The sequence below is a fragment of the Lactuca virosa genome, unplaced genomic scaffold (genome assembly GCF_052849685.1).
Source record: "Lactuca virosa cultivar CGN04683 unplaced genomic scaffold, Lactuca_virosa_CGN04683_v6 scaffold_22, whole genome shotgun sequence".
NCBI classification, from domain to species: domain Eukaryota; kingdom Viridiplantae; phylum Streptophyta; class Magnoliopsida; order Asterales; family Asteraceae; genus Lactuca; species Lactuca virosa.
The window spans coordinates 163,045-175,988 of record NW_027629989.1 but is presented as its reverse complement, the minus strand read 5'-3'; the positions used below and the strand labels follow the sequence as shown (position 1 = coordinate 175,988).

Genomic DNA, 12,944 nt, shown 5'->3' with positions numbered 1-12,944 from the left:
ATAGGGTTATTTAACTGCACCTTAATTAATCTTACACCGACCCACCGCCACAAATACTTATCTATTCTTTTTAATCGTTCACTTCCACCGCCTCAGTTACCGCCTTCCCCACTGCTCACCTTCTCCGTTTCCCTCCACCGCTTACTTCCCAGCTACGCATGTCTCTACCTTCTATCAAACTTCGCTTCAGTCGCCAGTGGATTGTGCTTTTAGGGTTGAACGATTTTAGTTTATAGAAGATAAATGGTAAAAAAAATGGTTAGGCTGAGATTAAAGCAGAGAAAATCTTGAACCTTTTCCGTTTTATAAATCGATCTAGCCTTCCACGATTGGAGGTCGCCACCTTCTCTTTTTGCTTATCTGCTTCCCTTATCTGCTTATCTCATGCCTGGTTACGCTTCCTATCCTTAGTAACAGAGTTCAGGTATGTCAATTTAAGGTTTGTCTCTTTTTACCCTCTTCTACTTCTTCTCTGTTGATGGCGTTGTTTGATTTCGTCCTCTGTGTTGAAGGAAGTAGCTAAACTTTGTTTTGGGTATGATTTGGATAGTATTTTTTTCATTTTGATTTCCATCTTCTCCTACTCTAACTGTATTAATTTCTGTTTGGGTCTGATTTGGAAGTCCATCTTCAGCTACTCCATCTTAAAGTTAGTCATTCTGTTTTGACATAATGAATTCATATATAATATTGGACAAAACTTCTCTGTCAAAAAAGAAATAATTTGGGGCTTATTAGATTGGTTTTTTGCTCATAATTGGCACATCAACTGCTTGATGAAATGCTTCAAAGAACTGGTATTAGAGCTACTCCATCATTGACTATACAAGCTTCTTAACACACTTTTATATAAGTTTTTGGTCTAGGTTCAGATACGCATGCTGAGATTCTAACCAATGAGTTTGGCAAGTATGGTGAGATCGAAGACTGTAAGGCTGAGTCAAGTATAGTGGAAACCATTTACCTGATGTGCTCTCTTTTCTGATAATCTCTTTGAATAAGGTTATTAGTGTATCAGATAGCAATTCTTTACCATTTTCGTTTTAAGAATATAAATTTTCTTTGTCATCTCATTTTTGATTTAGTAAATAAGAGCAGCAGATGATTGCGATATGTGTATGTTGAAAATGTCTGAATCAAGTAAATATGTTGAAAGCGGTGGATGGTAGGTGGTTTGGTGAGTATATCCATTTCATTAACCATTTAATCATTCATTTTTGGGTATTTTTTTAGTTAATTTTTCTTTTGGGAACTTCATCGTGAGGTTTGAAGTTTGCTCGATTAATTTTTCTTTTGGGTATTTGTTGATCCTTGCATCCTTTTTCACTTTTATTATTATTATTTTTTTGGTTTATTAATTAGACATAATCCCATTGAATTTAAATGCTTTTTTAATAGTGAATACAAATTTTGATGAAGCCTTTCCAAATTCGAGCTTCAATTCTTCATTCTCATAAGAATTTGAATATATAATGTAAAATTTTTAATATTTTCATAATTCTCTTAAACTTCTAATCTAATTTAATTAAAAATTATTATCGTGTAAAATTAAAAAATCCGGAGTTTTCTGTTAAAAAAAAAAGGACTTAATCGTAACTTTTCCCAAAATATTAGGACTTTTCTGACAATTTCCCTTTAAAATATGCAGCAAATCAACATTCGTGGAGTAGTTACACCATTGTCTTCATTATACTTTGAAATTTATGGTGAAATATAGCACTGTACCTATTTTTATTAGTTTCCTATTCATGATTTTGAAAAACCATTTAGTCGCATACATGGTTTACATTTGTATAGGTGATTGATTTGGGTTTGAATTATTGGCCAACCATGTCAGCAAAGTCATAGAGTGTACATGCATTATTGGCTTCATACGATGGTCAAAGGCAAAGGACTTTCATGTGAACCAATGGTTAGTGGTTAATTTCAATGAATAATGTAGGTGCATAAAATTTAAGCTTTTAGTGTTGTTTAAATTTTCAACTAGATTGATGTATTGATTGATTGCGAGTTACAGAGGTAATAAATACAGTTCATGGAAGGTGATCTAAAACCTGTTCTATTCTTTCCCAAATATTGGGATTTTTACTTTTGTACATTTGCAGTTTATAGTGAAGACCTGTATTATGCATTTTAATTATAGGTACCCTGGATTTAACACACTCAAGCTATGTAATAGAGGTGGAATGCATGTTGCCTTTGTGGATTATGAGGTATGTCACTTCATTTTATTTTTGACTCCTTCAAGAGAAAGCAATAGTCCTAATTTAATTAAGTTTTAGTGGTAAATGCACAAAAAAAAAAGGTTAATATTTCGGGAAAATTTCGTTCATATCCTTAAAAACCTTAAAAATTACTTCAATATCCTAATTATTCTTTTATACAGTGTTGTTTAAGCTTATACCACGTCCTTTGAAATTAAAAGAAAAAATGGGATTATTATTTCATTATTTTTCAAATTGTTATCTTGAATGAAAGAAAAAAAAGTGGGATTACTACTTTATTTAAGTAATCTTTGTTGGAATTTTGAGTTTTACGAGAAGTTAATGCAACTTTAAAATGTTGGGGGCCTATCAGTTCAGCAATGAAAGTTAAAATTTGAATATTATTTTCTTTGAAAACATCACAAATTGTCAAGTTATGCTTATTACATATATTTATTTTTCACTTCTCAAAAAGATTGGTTTATTGTCTTGCAGCTAATTGTTGCTCGCAGATATCATGAAGTTGAAGAGGTCTGATATGAAAGAAATGCAGTTGCAAACAAGATGACAGGAAAAGTGGAACAATTAAAAAGCATAAAGACTCATAGAAGAAGCTATACTTTTGGATATGTGAAAGTTTGTAGTTTATGTTGTTGACTACTGGTATATGTGTGGTATTCAAATATAAGGGTTTAACATGTTTTTGTCGAGGGGTTTTACTGTTCTGAGGCTTCTTTAATTTCTACAACAAGAGGGTATCAGATTCTCCACCTCATCACTGATCAATGACATCAAAGAAAGGTAATTTCAGTTCTCATATGGAAAATTAGCCTATTTCTTTGGCATTTAGCTGTTGAGCACGACTATTTCATTATGTGAACAAGGTGAAACTTTTGGTAGTGAGCAGGGTTAGATGATAAAGAAACATAGAGATTGGTGATGAATATTTTAGTTTTTAAAAATCAGAGATCGGAGAGGTAGAAAGTAATACATCACTGTCTGTTCAGTATAAGCCTAGAATTAATTACTGTTACAGTTTCTGTACAGTTTACTTTTGTGAGTAAATTGATGTGTAATCATAAGGATTTGATACTTTTATTGATCATCACAACGATATTCTTTTGTTCAAACTAAGATAAAATGTATGATTGAACTTTAATGTAGTGCTTTGTATGATGAATTTGGGAAAGAGTTGAATGGTTCATTCTATTGGAAAAAAGATGTTTGTTTTATTCATAACTTTGATATGGTTAGTATTACATTTTCTTCCTTTCATTTGATTTATCATTACTCGACCACCGGTGATTTTCTTGATTCATGAATAGATTTAAAGGCTAGGGTGGACTGTGGAGGACTTATTTAGTCAAAGTTGGTTGGTTTTTTCTTCTTTCTAACTATTTAAAAATAAATGGCAAATTTTGTTAAATGGAAACTTTTGGTGTAGAAGTCAAATGTTGGGAATTTCTTATCTATAACCATTAACATATGTTTTAATTAATTTTCTACAGAGATCAAACCGTGACGTCTGAGAGGGGAAGTGAAAGCAGTTTTGTTCTATTCAGGTATATAGGCATAATTTGGCTCGATCTTAGGGGTAAGGAGTACCAAGTTCTGAAAGTTAGTATCTTATTATAAAAATCACGGCGATAATGATCCATATTTAATTACATAATTTTTTTGTGTATAAATAATTTTGTGTAAATAAAGGTCATGTAAAAACTATACATACACCAAAGGATCAAGGATGCGTGTGGGCACAATAAACATTGAGGTTTACCTTTCTAATGGCCTTAAATTTGTTGATTATGAGTTTCTGAGAGCATACTGTACACCTATTATTTTAGTTATGCATTTTTTAACAAAAAATTATAGTTATGATATCATGTCAAAATTAAGTTTCCATCATCTAATATTGCTATATAACAATATATAGAATTGATTTTTGTTGGTTTTGCATATTTATGCAGTGCTAATTTGTAAACAAGTTAAATCATTACTCTGAAAGAAATTGGAACATTGCTCTACATTATGGCAATTCAATTTCAGTAGGGTTGTATCATTTACCTGTTCATTTTCACTTATAATTGATAAAAAAAATAAGGTATAACTTTTGTAGGCATATGAAGTCTTTACCATCAAACTTATTTGTCTGAGTTGGAATAGAACAAACATCTTTGACATTATATATTTTCAACATTTTCTACTTTATCTTTGTGACATTATTGTTGAAATATAGGTACTCATAATTATTACATTGAAATTTTTAGTGGTTTATAAATTTTGAGTGAGGGACGTCAATATTTTGAACTTTCATGTTAAGTATAGTAGCTGAAATAATCATATTTGGTGAATGGTTGTAATATATCATGACTACTACCGAATTGTTTTGGCCTGTGTTAGGATGTTTTGGGTTGGAATGTTTTGTTGAGAGACTATTTTCAACACATCTAATTTGTTTACTAATAAACATATGTAACATATTTATTAAAATCCAACACCTAAGACCACGTGCATGACTTGTTGTGCATGTGTCTAGCTATCTTTTAATATATGTTTAGTTTGTTTTATTTATGTTCTCCAGAAAAGTTATTCTTGACTTTGTCTTTTTAGGTAGTAGGTTGTCCATTATCTTTAGGCTCTTATGTTAGTGGAGCAGTTTTTTATGTTTCTGTCATTTTCCTTTTACGTGTAAGCCTTCTTAGGCATCAAGCTTTGTCACTTTTCTATAATGAAGTAACACAACTTTTGTGTAACGTTCCTGTGTTGTCTAATTTCCCTGCACACACTTTACATAGTGTTAACAAATCAAGTGACAAAGCTTGATGCCTAAGAAGGCTTACACGTGAAAGGAAAATGACAGAAACATAAAAAACTGCTCCACTAACATAAGAGCCTAAAGATAATGGACAACCCACTACCTAAAAAGACAAAGTCAAGAATAACTTTTATGGGGAAAATAAATAAAGCAAACTAAACATATATTAAAAGATAGCTAGACATATGCACAACAAGTCATGCACGTGGTCTTAGGTGTTGGATTTTAATACTCCCTCTCAACACCAACATTCACCATTCCCATTGTCTCACAGAAGTTGGTCAATTTCTTGCTTGAGAGGCCTTTAGTGAATGAGTCTGCAACTTGGTCTGAAGTTTTTATGTATTGAAGGTCTATGTCTCCATTTAAAACTTTCTCACGGATGAAGTGATAATGAACCTCCACGTGTTTGGTTCTTGCATGAAACGTTGGGTTCTTAGCCAACTGTATTGAAGAGAGATTGTCACAATAAAGCTTGATCTTGTGACCTTCCCATTCATGTAGATCTTTTAGAAGTTGAACCAACCAAACACTCTCTTGGGCTGCCATTGCAGCAGCTCTACACTCTGCTTCGGTTGTGGATAGAGACACTGTGGGCTGCCGTTTACTGCACCATGAGATTGCACTAGACCCCAACATGAACACATATCCTGTTGTAGAGCGTCGTGTGTTTAAGTCACCTGCATAGTCAGCATCGCAGAAACCAACTAGCTTGCACATTGACTCCCTCTTAAACACAATTCCTTGATCAAGTGTTGCTTTCACATACCTTAGAACTCGACGTATGGCAGCAAGATGAGATCTCCTAGGGTTTTGCATGAACCGACTCAAAACCCCTACAACAAAAGCTATGTCAGGCCGTGTCAAAGTGAGATAAATGAGGCTTCCCACAATCTTCATGTATATAGTCGTGTCTTCTAACTCTCTGCTGGTATCAACACAAAGTTTTGAGTTTGTGTCAATTGGTGTCATTGCTGGCTTACTGTCAATCATTCCAAATCTACTCAAGAGATCCACAGAATACTTATGTTGGTGTAGAACAATGTCTCCATTCTCTTCATACTTCAATTCTAGGCCTAGAAAGTGTTTCAAATCACCAAGGTCTTTCATGTGAAACCGAGTACATAGATTCTTTCTCACTTGATCAACCACTTCATACAAATCACCTGTGATTATCAGATCATCTACATAAACCAGCACGATTGCAACCTTACCTTCTTCAGCTCTTACAAACAAACTTGCATCAGCAGCTGTCATCATAAAACCATTGTGATCTAAAAACTCAGCAATTTTACCAAACCATGCTCTTGGGGATTGTTTTAATCCATACAATGCCTTCTTGAGTTTACATACATAGTTTGGATGATCTTTGCTCTCAAACCCTGTTGGTTGCTCCATGTGAATGACATGATCCAGATCACCGTATAGGAACGCGTTGCACACATCCATCTGTCTGAGTTTCCACCCTTTGCTGGCAGCTAGGGCTAGGAGGACACGTATAGTTGTAAGCTTTTCCACTGGGCTGAAAGTATCCTCATAATCAAGCCCATATTGCTGAGAGAATCCGCGAGCCACTAGCCGGGCTTTATACCTCTCTACAGAGCCATCTGCCTTCCGTTTTATCTTGTATACCCATTTACATGATATGGGCTTTACTTCTTTTGGCTTAGGTACCAGCTCCCACGTTTGGTTTTGAACTAGGGCTTCCATCTCTTCCTCCATAGCAACCATCCATTCTCTTTTTGTACAAGCCTGTTTAAAAGATTCAGGCTCACATATCTGGTTTTCAATAACAGCAGCATGTGCATATCTTGGATTAGGTTTCCTTAATCTTGATGATCGCCTAAGACTTGAAGACTCATCTCTCTCATCATCAGAGTTAGAGGAATTGAAGACCCCTGTCTGCCATGGATGTTGTTCTTGTCTTGGAACAATATCTTCTTCTATAATAGTATCTACATCATCAATGTTTAGATTGATGGTAGAGGACTCCACACCTTCCTTGAGTACGTCGGAATCAGGAAGTGTTTCATGATTTGTTGACCACCATGAGGATGTCTCGTCAAAAACTATGTTTCTTGAGACGTAACACTTGCCACTGTTAGGATCACAGCACCTCCAGCCTTTTCTCTCTGAATCATACCCAACAAATATGGAACGGATAGCTTTCTTCTCCATCTTATGACGTAAGTGACTGGGTATAAACACATAACATATACAGCCAAATACTCGAAGATGGCTAACATTTGGTTTAATACCAAAGAGCTTCTCAAAGGGCGACACAAAACCCAAATTCTGTTGTGGGATTCGATTTATAACATAAGCTGCAGTGTTCATACCTTCTGCCCAGAAACGACCTGGGACATTTTTGTCATGGATCATGCTGCCACATATTTCAGCTAGGTGCCTGTTTTTACGCTCTGAAACTCCGTTCTGTTGTGGCGTGTTTGGACAAGTTAATTGTCTTCCGATTTTGTGTTCCCTTAAGTAATCAGCAAATTCTTTTGCCAAGTACTCTCCACCATTGTCTGATCTGAGTCGTAATACACGATGCTTTCCATCTCTTTTTGCTTCAGCTTTAAACTCTTTAAACTTACTGAAGGTTTCTGATTTTTCTTTCATGAAGTATACCCATACAAACCTTGAGAAGTCATCGATAAAGGTCACCATATACTTCATTCCTCTCACTGATGGTTGTTTCACAGGTCCGAACACATCTGAGTGTATCAACTCCAAAGGTGCCTTTGCTTGATATGCGGACTTTTTGAAGGGCAATTGGTGAGCTTTTCCATATTGACAACCTGCACACACTAGGCCTTTACTCACTTCTAGTTCTGGAAGACCGCTGACAAGCTTCTTTTTCATCATAGTGTCGAGTTTGTCATAAGCTACATGACCCAAGCGCATATGCCAAAGATCCACATTTTGATTTTTCTTTGATTTATCTACATATGCAGTTTCAGCAGACATCACATAGATAGACTCCGATCTTCTTCCTTTGGCAATTGGGTAAGATGGAGTTTCAAACTCCTTATACACTTTGACATCATTGGGACCAAAAAGCACATAATGACCAGCTGAGGTTAATTGGGAAACAGAGAGCAAGTTCTTTTTCATTCCAGGAACATGATACACACTTTTTAACATCATCTCCTTCTTGTTTTCTTCCGGGTGAAACTGGACATCACCAACGTGGGCAATTTTAAGTTTTGAGTTATCAGCAATCACAACAACTCTAATTCCACCATATTCAACTGCATTTTGAATAATCTTTTTATCTCCCGTCATATGATTTGAGCAGCCGGAATCAACTACCCATTCATCTAACTTGTTCTTCGATTTTTCAGTTGTAGCTGCAAGGGCCATGACATGTTCATCTTGTGCAAAATGTGCTTCAGCATCCCATGCGTCTTCTTCTTGAGCAGTTGCTGCATTGCCTTCTTCCATACGTTGTTGTGGACAATTTATTGCCATGCGTCCTTTTTGACCACAATTATAACATTTAAAAGGAAACTTTTTGTTAGACCGAGAACTTTTCTGCTTCTCCACTGATTGTTCTCCCTTCTCATTGTCATGATTTCTCCTCTCGTTCCGTTTGTGCTTATCATAATTCTTTTTCTGTCCCTGGTTTGAGTTAGCCTTGTACTTCCCTTTACTTCTCTCCACATAAAGGGCTTCATCTTCGGCTTTAACAGAGATGCTTACCATCTGTTTTGCGAGAGCCTCCTGCCAAGAGGTTTTCAAACTCTACCAAAGAAGGTTGGACATACCAACCTTGTATTGCAGCCACAAAGCTTCTAAACTCAGGCTTTAAGCCGTGAATAATGATCCGCTTCATATGAGTCTCAGGAATATAAGACTGTGGATCAAGTTCTGAAATCTCCCTGCAAGTTGACTTCACTTTATGGAAATACTGAGGAATAGACATCTCACGTTGAGACACAGAGAGCAACTCATTTTCCAGAAGTTGCAACTTTGTGTCATTCTTTTTCGAGAACAGTGATTGAAGAGTTTTCCAGTCTTCGACTGGAGTCACAACATCCCGGATGTGTTAAAGAATGTCTTCTTCAACTGTTGTCTTCATAATAAACATCGCCTTTCCCGCCTTGATCTTCCATTTTCGCAGAACCCCATTGTTATCTTCAGCTTCTGGTTGCGCTTTCTCAGTACCATCTACAACCTCCCACAAATCCTGCCCCTGCATGTACGAAGTGATACAAGTGGACCATGTGTTGTAGTTTTGGTTGTTGAGTTTCTTGACACCACCTACTACTTGAAGATCAGCCATGGGTCTAGCTCTGATACCAGATTTGTTAACACTATGTAAAGTGTTTGCAGGGAAATTAGACAACACAGGAACTTTACACAAAAGTTGTGTTACTTCATTATAGAAAAGTGACAAAGCTTGATGCCTAAGAATTTTTTTTTTTTTTTTTTTGATTGACAGTAAGCCAGCAATGACACCAATTGACACAAACTCAAAACTTTGTGTTGATACCAGCAGAGAGTTAGAAGACACGACTATATACATGAAGATTGTGGGAAGCCTCATTTATCTCACTTTGACACGGCCTGACATAGCTTTTGTTGTAGGGGTTTTGAGTCGGTTCATGCAAAACCCTAGGAGATCTCATCTTGCTGCCATACGTCGAGTTCTAAGGTATGTGAAAGCAACACTTGATCAAGGAATTATGTTTAAGAGGGAGTCAATGTGCAAGCTAGTTGGTTTCTGCGATGCTGACTATGCAGGTGACTTAAACACACGACGCTCTACAACAGGATATGTGTTCATGTTGGGGTCTAGTGCAATCTCATGGTGCAGTAAACGGCAGCCCACAGTGTCTCTATCCACAACCGAAGCAGAGTGTAGAGCTGCTGCAATGGCAGCCCAAGAGAGTGTTTGGTTGGTTCAACTTCTAAAAGATCTACATGAATGGGAAGGTCACAAGATCAAGCTTTATTGTGACAATCTCTCTTCAATACAGTTGGCTAAGAACCCAACGTTTCATGCAAGAACCAAACACGTGGAGGTTCATTATCACTTCATCCGTGAGAAAGTTTTAAATGGAGACATAGACCTTCAATACATAAAAACTTCAGACCAAGTTGCAGACTCATTCACTAAAGGCCTCTCAAGCAAGAAATTGACCAACTTCTGTGAGACAATGGGAATGGTGAATGTTGGCGTTGAGAGGGAGTATTAAAATCCAACACCTAAGACCACGTGCATGACTTGTTGTGCATATGTCTAGCTATCTTTTAATATATGTTTAGTTTGCTTTATTTATTTTCCCCATAAAAGTTATTCTTGACTTTGTCTTTTTAGGTAGTGGGTTGTCCATTATCTTTAGGCTCTTAGTGGAGCAGTTTTTTATGTTTCTGTCATTTTCCTTTCACGTGTAAGCCTTCTTAGGCATCAAGCTTTGTCACTTTTCTATAATGAAGTAACACAACTTTTGTGTAAAGTTCCTGTGTTGTCTAATTTCCCTGCAAACACTTTACATAGTGTTAACAATATTAACTTATTTTAACATATAATTAATGGCGTAAATAAACAAAAAAAAAAATCAATAATTTTTCTTTAAAAACAAATTTTATAATGGGTTTTCAGTAAAAGGTGAAAAAAAGTAAAGAGTTTTTCTAAATTTGAGATTTGATATTTTATTACAAAAATATTTTTCGCTAATTGCCATCTGTTTTTGTTAAACATGGGGATGAATTTTGGGAACATTCTGCAGTTTTTATGACATCATAGGTAAAAATTGAAAAATCATAATCATAACACATAGTTTTTTTTGTTGCAAGGAAGACTTGTGAGAGGTGCAATTAAGTGATGGTGATATATAGGAGTATTACTTTTGAGCAATAGTTGTAATTCTGGAAATAATTTTATGAGGAATATTTCCAGAAAAGATGCAAAGGTTTTCTTTACATAAATTACAAAAAAAATAAAATAAGAAATGATTTGAAAATGATATCAAGCACACCACAAATTTGTCGAGTTATTTTTTTTTTGTTACTATGCAATATGTTTTCCATTCAATTATATAAAAATTCACATCTAATAATTTGCTTTTTGTTGCTTTTAGATGAAGTTATTGCGGAAAAGATACAGAAGAGAGGTTGGGCTTGCACTTCAACTTCATGAAAGTCGGGTCCTGATTTTTTAATCACTTACTTGAACAATACTTTTAATCAAATACCCTTGAATTTGTACTCTTTGAGTTATACTTCATTGTCAGATTTTTTTTTTTTTTTTTTTTTTTTTTTTTTTTGCTTATTTTTTTCTATCCTCTTTAGGATGAGAAACCATCAAGTTGTATGATTATGTTAGGTGGTGACATGGCAAGAATATAGTCAATTAACATACAATTTCCACTTGTTCATTTTCAAAAAGGAGTCGTTACGGCTGTAATGGTAGTGATTCATCTCATGATCACTTACTTAGTGGTGCTCTTAGTTGAAACTTTCTATACTTCTTGTTGCAGCTCTTTGTGATTTCATTTACATTGTATATGCAGGACCAAAATCAAAAGGAACAAGCATCAATGGTTGTTTAGACCTCTTATTAAACATGTTTAAAAGCTCTTTTTTACGCCTAGATTTTAGAATTTAATCCACTCTTGATATTAAAAGGATTGAAATAATACATGTTTAAGTGTCTTTTCAAACTATAGTGTTCTAATAAGTAAAACTCCTACCAGTTATAGCAGTGTACTTTTAACTTTTTCTTATTACAGCATAATACTTTGAAAATCTACCAAATGTAGCAATGTACTTTCAAGATTCAATTTTTTTCTTATTAGAACATTATGCTTTGATTGATATATACCCAGTCAGAGAAGTGAAATTGCTTTGTCTTTTAATTGCATTGCAATAGTTGGCTAGATTTTTGTAGTACAATGTTTTAACAAGAATAAATGAAAGTAGGATGTACGATAAAAAAACAAGTGAAAGTATGTTTCTAATTCATACATTTAACCCCAAACATACATATCTCATATTTCTTATCATCTTATTTCTGCAAAACCATTGAATTTAACTTTTTCATGGGAAAAGATCAAGAGAAGATATGAAATTAAGATGAACCAGGTTACCTGAGTCTTTTCAATTTATTGCTCACTAAAATGTAGAAAAATACTGCAACTTCAGTAATGACCCAACAAAACAATTAAGATATACAAGTATCAATTAAAATCCATAACACTTCCATCTCCAGTGCAATTTTTTGATCAGAAAAAAAAATAGATTGCCTATTTAGGGTTCAAATGAAGGTCAATTAACAATATTCACTTCAGTTGCCAAGATTGTTGAAGAGCGAAATCTATCTAATGTTCCATCCTCCATGATCAGTGCAATAAAACTACTTTGGCAGCTGCCTGGTAGAAATCAATTATATGATGAAATAACTTTTTGGAATATATACATAAACCCTATGAAATCAAGGAAAAAAACAAAGTTAACATACCATCACTACCCATGATTAGTTCCAAAAAAAAATTAGTTCATAAAGAAATGTGTGTTATGTTTCATGTCCAGTTCTATTAGCAGCATACACACAACAATAAACTTGTCCCTCTATAAAATAACATGAAGAAAGTTACATGTGGAAAATTTCTTTTTTCTATTATAAGTTACTGGATTAGTAGAGACCCATCACATCAACCTTTTCCAAAGTCGAGAGACTGACCACTTAACTTAATTTTTGGGTTTTTAGCTGAAAAATAATCATTATCATCTACAACAAGACCAAAAAGACCACCATGTCAATTCAGAGAACGATGATCAACTAGAAAACAGAGAAAGTACAATAGTTCTTTGAGAAATGACTTTTATGGGCCTCTAGAGCTTCTCAAAATCATCCTGTTGTGGGTGCGTGCATTATGTGCACCCTACATATATAGCAGAACGTTTTTCCTATTGTA

At 34.8% G+C, this 12,944-nt stretch overlaps 1 long non-coding RNA gene and 1 pseudogene across 7 annotated transcripts; both read left to right on the top strand.

Annotated features, from left to right (window-relative positions):
- The first annotated feature begins 47 nt into the window (after positions 1-47).
- LOC145142572 (uncharacterized) lies at positions 48-3,989 on the top strand. 7 transcript variants are annotated; one of them, XR_013723617.1, is made up of 7 exons: positions 48-424; positions 867-1,177; positions 1,649-1,706; positions 1,798-1,912; positions 2,144-2,213; positions 2,700-3,005; positions 3,713-3,989. It is a non-coding gene; the product is annotated as an uncharacterized LOC145142572 (long non-coding RNA). The 7 variants fall into 7 exon arrangements; XR_013723614.1 differs by having other exon boundaries at positions 855-1,177; XR_013723616.1 differs by having other exon boundaries at positions 48-439.
- A 5,487-nt stretch (positions 3,990-9,476) lies between these two features.
- LOC145142555 (secreted RxLR effector protein 161 pseudogene) lies at positions 9,477-10,223 on the top strand (annotated as a pseudogene).
- Positions 10,224-12,944: the final 2,721 nt, after the last annotated feature.